The sequence below is a fragment of the Pezoporus flaviventris genome, unplaced genomic scaffold (genome assembly GCF_033815535.1).
Source record: "Pezoporus flaviventris isolate CSIRO_AGI_PZ_B2104156 unplaced genomic scaffold, CSIRO_AGI_Pfla_v1 ptg000113l, whole genome shotgun sequence".
Taxonomy (NCBI): domain Eukaryota; kingdom Metazoa; phylum Chordata; class Aves; order Psittaciformes; family Psittacidae; genus Pezoporus; species Pezoporus flaviventris.
The window spans coordinates 1,190,150-1,196,327 of record NW_026892661.1 but is presented as its reverse complement, the minus strand read 5'-3'; the positions used below and the strand labels follow the sequence as shown (position 1 = coordinate 1,196,327).

General features: G+C 55.0%; 1 protein-coding gene across 5 annotated transcripts in view; it reads left to right on the top strand.

The window, feature by feature from the left end:
- Positions 1-6,178, top strand: part of SIK3 (SIK family kinase 3) — a 55,440-nt gene that overhangs the window by 5,935 nt on the left and 43,327 nt on the right. The gene's annotated exons all lie outside the window — the stretch shown is intronic.

Sequence of the window (6,178 nt, the reverse complement as noted above, 5' to 3'; positions counted from 1 at the left end):
GGAATTGCAGTGTGGGATTTGAGACTTGCACTGCTGTTTTCAGGACAAGGGTAGGCTGCAGCCTCTCATCGTGAGGGTCAGTAAATGGTCCAGTTCCTCTTGGTAAGTCATGGCAAACCTGCTGCTAAAACAGCAGCAGGCCTGAAGGTCACATTTGGTTTGAGCATGTCAGTGCGTTGCTGGGAGCAGCGTTGCTCTGTGCTGCAGCTCAAGGGTTACAGCCTTGGAAGCTGATGGGAGTGTGTGGCAGCAGGACTCCAGGCTTGGCTTCCAGGTTGTCCTAAGGCTGGGATTACTGGGGACAGGCATGCGGGTTTGCCTTCTAGAGAGGCATCTTTGGAGGATGATCAGATACCTTGAGCTTGCCTTGGGCTCAGTTTAAAGGCAGGTGGGGTTAGGATGCAAGGTAAACTCTCACGTGTCCTGAGAAGACAGGAATGGAGCATCCAAGTCATCCTGATGGAGATGAGGGAGAGGGATTTGATTTGGTGGAAGTTTAAGGCTGCTCTGGAAGATGCTGTTGGCAGTGACCAGCTGTTGGCTCACTCTGTTCTTCACCCGTGTGTGGCTGCTGTCACCACAGCCATGAGCAGAGCAGCAGAGGTTTGTAGTGCAGCAGGAAATCAGTGGGAAAACCAAATGTGTCAGAGCCTTCACCATGGCAACACAGCCCTGCTCGCAGCACGGGGAGACAAAAGCAGGTCAGGGCTGCATGGAGCGAGGTGGGGCCTGCTCCAGGCTCTCCCAAACCTGCCCCTTCATTCCGGGGCAGGAGCAGCTGCCTTCCCTGTAAAGGGCTGGTAAGGTGGGGACGGCCTTTGGGATTTGGCAGCAGGGACTGGAAATGGGTTCTGCTGCTCTCAGTGCTGCTGCAGCAGTGTGGCTTGCTGTTCAAAGGCTGCAGTGGATGGGAATGTTTTATCAGCTCCAGACAGCCCTTCAGATTGTTTACCTTGCCCTGAGCACTGCTTGGACACAGCAGAGAGCAGTTGTAACCCTGCCCTGTTCCACAGAGCCCTGTTGACTCGCTGAAATCTTGGGCTTGCATTTGTGCACATCCTCAGGCTGCGCTCGCACCACGTCCTGCTCTGACGGCACATCATCGGCTTGTTCTTCTGCCTTCTCATTCTGTGTTCCAGCACACCGTGCTCTTCAGTGAGGTCAGCAAGAGAAGGGCTGAGCAGCACAGCAGCAGCAGTAACACACGGAAGAGCTGCTTCTGTGTCCCTGCCAGTGTCTCGGCACCACTCGTGCCTGGGTGGGTGGTTCAGCCAGGCCCCGGCAGGTTTCAGCCCATGCTGCTGCTGCTCTGGAGTTGTTCTCCCCTCGTTGAGAGGGATATTAAAAGGTTTCTGGTTTACAGTTACAGGCCTTGCTCTGGCCGGAGGAGCATCGAAATTGATACAGCAATTACTGCTGGGCTCGTCACGGGTTGTGGCTCTCACATGCTTCGTGAGGCACAAGTGGCAGTGGCTGGAGGAGTGCCGCCAGCGGGGCGGCCGCGGGCTTGCAGCCAGGCTCTTCACAACTGCTATGAGAGCAAGAATATGCTCCAAAACTTGCTCATTCTTCTCATCTCCTCTTTGAATCTGGCCTTGAGCTGGCAGCTGAGGTGGGGTTTGTCTCTGTATAATGGGTTTTACCACTCTGCTTCACTCTGTGCTTCTAGTCTGGTGTTAGAGTTGGCTTGGCTGTGTCACTGTAGGTACCAGGCTTCCCCCAGACGTGGCTTGGAGTTGCAGTTAACAAGTACGCATCTCTTTGAGCAGTGGTGAGGAGCAGCCTGTCTGTGGTGGCACAACCAACACGCAGCAGTGACCAGGCCTGGCCATCCCAGCCCTCCCTTCATAGGGAAACGCCGCTTCCTGGTGGATTTGCATCCCGAGCCCGTAGTCAGCAGTTTGGGCTTGGTGTGGTAGGGTGCCCCGGCTTGTTCGGGTGAGTCATCATTCAAATAGTCACCGAGCTAACGTGCTTGTCCAAACAGGAGCTGAGCACAGCGCCCGGCAGGCGATTGCAGAGCAGGTTACGTGGCTGGCTGAGGTAAACAGCAAAGCGCCTCTCGCTTTGCCACAGGGAGGTCTCCGAAGCTGAAAGCCTCCTGCGTGGTCTGTGTGGACAGAGCTTGCTTCCTGTGCTCTGAGCTCAGATCCTGGTGGATGGGAGGGAAAAGCCATTGCGTTTTCCTCACTGGGACCCGGAACAAAGGCTGCTCTGCAGTCTCCTCTGGTGCCTCCTTCTCATAGGTGCAAACCTCAGCTCTGCCTCTGAGTTCAGCGGTGAAGTTCAGTGCTGGGGATGCTCCAGTTGATTAGAACAGGAATATCAGCTCCCAGCTAAAGTGAGGAATAAGATTGCTTCTTATCTTTTGCTTTTTCTTCTGTTAAATGTGTTGCATGATCTCAAACAGCAGTTCCCGTCTTCCGTAGGGTGTGATGCTCTGGTTCCAGTTCTCTTTGTGCAGAAGGGTGCAGGTGGCTCTGCACGTGTTGTCAGGAGGCTGCTTTGTACCGAGCTGTGTGTTCAGCGTGGAGTTCTTGGCCTGAACCAGCTCCTGGTGTAAGGAGTGTTTGATGTGTGAGTGAGGGAGTCACCTGAAGCAGTGGCACTGTCAGCCACACGGACCTGCACAGAGCAGGTCCCCACGAGGGCAGCTCCCTCAGTCTGAGCGCTCCTCCTGCCCCCAGGAATCCCTCTCAGCCCTGCACTCCCCTCTCTGCCGTGCTCTCCCTCCTGCCCTGTTGTCTTTCCAGGGATCCCTTCCCAGAACACCCTCCTGTGCTGCAGAGCTGCTGCCGGACCACCCTGCCTTTGGTTCTCGTGCTGCTGTGGTGTTGAGCAGGCATTCACCAGCCGCCAGCCCTCTGCTGAGCAGGAGCCGCTGTTGCGGTGCCACTGTTTTGGCTTTGGGTGATGTTTTCCTTTGCAATGGGCTCCTCTGTCCTTGGGTTTCATGTGTTTATCCCTGGCTGTTGGAGGGCAGACACAGCCCAGGGCAAGTGCAGCCTGGGCATGGGGCTGCTGTGCTGGGGCTGCCCAGAGCTGCTGTAACTCAGGGTCAAGTGGGCTGCAGCCCTGTGGCTGGTCACACATTGGGGACATGGGGGTCCCTGGGGTCAGTGGTACATGGCTGATGGACAGTGGTACAGCTCTGGGGGCAGAATTCAGCCCTGCTCATACCCAAAGGAAGAGCCATTGAGGTGCTACAGTAACAAGGGGAAGAAAGGAACCAGAATCGGTGCATCCTTGCTGTGTGTAATGCAGCCCTGTGTGCTCAGTCTCTGATTTCAGATGCTGTGAGTGTTGCAAAGAGCTTCTTGGGGAAGGAAGGACTCTGGGATCCATTTAGCTCCTGTTGAGCTGCTGTGCACAAAGTACCTTTTCATAGCACTGCCAAGCCAGTTCTGTCCAGGGGAATGACGGCGAGGGCCTCTTTGCACGCTTGGGCATCATTCCAGAGTATTCCAGGCTCATGCACACACATGAGAATGTTTTAAAAGCAAATAAAGCCCTCAGCCTCTCCTGGTGATGGTGCTGCAGTAGTTTTACAAGTCAGGCTCTTGGTAGTTCCCTCATTCTGTCCTCTCCTGTCATGTGCCTGAAGATGCCCCTCGGATCAACGCCAAGTACAGTGGTTGGAAGGCAGCTTGACTGATGCCCTCGGCAGGCAGGTCGAGATGAGCAGGAGCAGATACAAGATACTCGGCTGCCGTTCAGGCTGATAGTGCCAGGGAAATATTTAGCACATAGGCGACACTTGTAATCTTTAAAGCACTTCATAAACATTGGCTAATCCCACGGTGCAGCTCCGGGCTGGCGCTGAGCTGCCTTCCCTGGAGAGAGCAAATGGCCCAAGGACTCCATGAAGCTGTGAGAGGCAGGAGAAGGAAAAGCTGTGTTGTAGGCTCTCATGGTGCGAGTGTGAATGTGGAAGACCAAGGAGGTGACTTAAGGCATCAGCGCTTGGTTTTCTAGGAGGTGGTTCGGTGCCAGCTTTTGAGTAACTCCTCAGGAGTAGGGCCTGATGTAAGAGTGAACCTGTCTGCTGGCATGGACACAAGTCAGCCTCTGCCTGACGCCGTGGTGCTGCCTTCCAGGGCCCGTGTCTGCCTTCCGTTCAGCCTCGGGTGGTTTCTGGCTGTCCAGGGCTGTGTCTGTGACCGCAGGACACGCTGGGACTCTCCGGGTGGCAGCTACAAGATGTGCTTGGCTGTGGCAGGGGGTTTGCTGGAGCTCCTGGACCAGCTGTGGAAGGTTGATGCTCTGGGGCACCGCAGAGCTCCTCAGTGGGGTTTGGTTGTCTCTATCTTCTCAGACTGCCAACCAGCGAGGCCCAGCAGCTGCAGTCCTGTGTCTTGTAGCACTACTGCTGTAAGGTGAACTTCACTCAGAGAACACTGACTTCCTCCTTCATCACCCTTTCTCTCCTCCCCTGCCTTTGGTAGTGAGCTAAAACCTGGTACTGAGTTGCTGACTGGGGTTAAACCACAACAATCCAAACCCCCCAACCTTCTGCATTTTGGGGCTGAAAGCTGATGCTCCCTTAGAGCACTGCTTCACTTCATCCTCCATTGAAAGACAAGATCCCTCGTGTGGTGTCAAACTTGCTTCTGCTGCAGAGGACTTGAATGATGAGGGTTATGTTTTCCAGGGAGGCTGTTTGGGCTCAGAGGGTGGAAGAGCAGAGGGGTTCTCTGATTGCAGGTCTCTAGAAAGCACAGTCAGTATCCTAGGAGTTTGAAACACTGCAGGTTAGAAACTTGCCTTCAAAAGGGAGAAATAGGTGACACTGGGCACGGGCTTGAGCTCAGGATGTGGTTTGCTGCAAGGAGAAACACTGGATGGTTTCTGCTCTTCAGGAGCTGGACCCCCAGCACCCTGCTCCCATGGGAAGAACGTGTTTCCAGGCAGGACAGGCTCCTGGAGCATCGTGGGGCTCATGGCACCCGGGTGAGCTCCAGTACCGCAGGGGAGTGAAAGGGAGATGGGAATTGCGTTCCCTGTGATCCCCAAGCCGAGCCACCTCCTGGGGCCTCGGGGCAGCCGTAGTGCAGCTCCGAGTGCCCTGCTCAGGGAGGGGATGGTGCTGCTCATGTTGGAACTGGGGTGCTGTGTAGGAAGGAACGTAAGATTTGTATCATCAAAGGCTGGAAGCAAGAGGGAACATGATTTTGTAGCCTGGTGATGAGGGAACTCCCCTGGGAGGGGATAGGAATCAGCTCCCATCTGTGCTCCAGGGACTGTTTATGTATTTGGTGTTGAGAGCTACTGGATGAGGCACATGTAGAGCTGCCGGCTCGTAGGAGCCAGGGAGTTGGAGCACTAATGGGAGGGTGTGCTGGGATGGCTCAGTGCCTTGCACTGCCATTGTGGCTCGCTGCACTTGCCTGGCCTCCCCAGGCTGTGGTGTTCAGGACAGGGACCTTGCTTATTCACAGCTGACTGCAAGGTGCTGAGTTACCAAGCACTTACTAATTCACCCCTGCAAGTATCAACCAGCCACAGGAGAGCTACCAGTCCCTGCAAGGAAAGCGTGTGTGTAGGGACAGTGCAGTGTTAGACAGCTTTCCCCCAAAGATGAGCTGACAGAGGACCAGTTCTGTTTAGATCTTGTGATTAAGAACCTTCCTTTCACTTCTAACTCACTCCTTGGGTATCTCAGTTGCTTAATGAGACAGAGGAGTATGAAAAGCTAGCACGGTGGGAAGCATGGCTTCCAGTAAAGCTGAACCCACAGGTTTATCAGAATCGGGGGGGAATCCTGCCATGTGTTTATCAGTAAAGGAACCCACAGCTCAGAAGGGAGATCTTTTCATGTTCTCGGGCATTGGCTTGTGGAAGGTGGGGAAGGTGAGCCGGCTGATCACGGAGGGTACAGAGCTAACTGCTTGCCTGCTATCAGGAGAAGCTACGAGGGCGTTGGTGCCTAGAACAAGCCTCGTCCTGCAAGGTTTTGTTGAGATAAAAGATGCAAAGAGCACGGAGCAGTAACTGCGGCCGTTCAGGAGCGCTGGGGAGCTGCAGGAGCCCCTGTGCTGCGCTGGGGCACAGTGGCACCAGTGGGGAGCACGTGGATGGGTTGGTTAATGGTGGAACACTGCGGGACAGAGAAGACTCAGCTCGTGTGCACAGGGAGGGCCTCAGCTCCACGTAACCACATCTGTTGGCACTCTTCAGA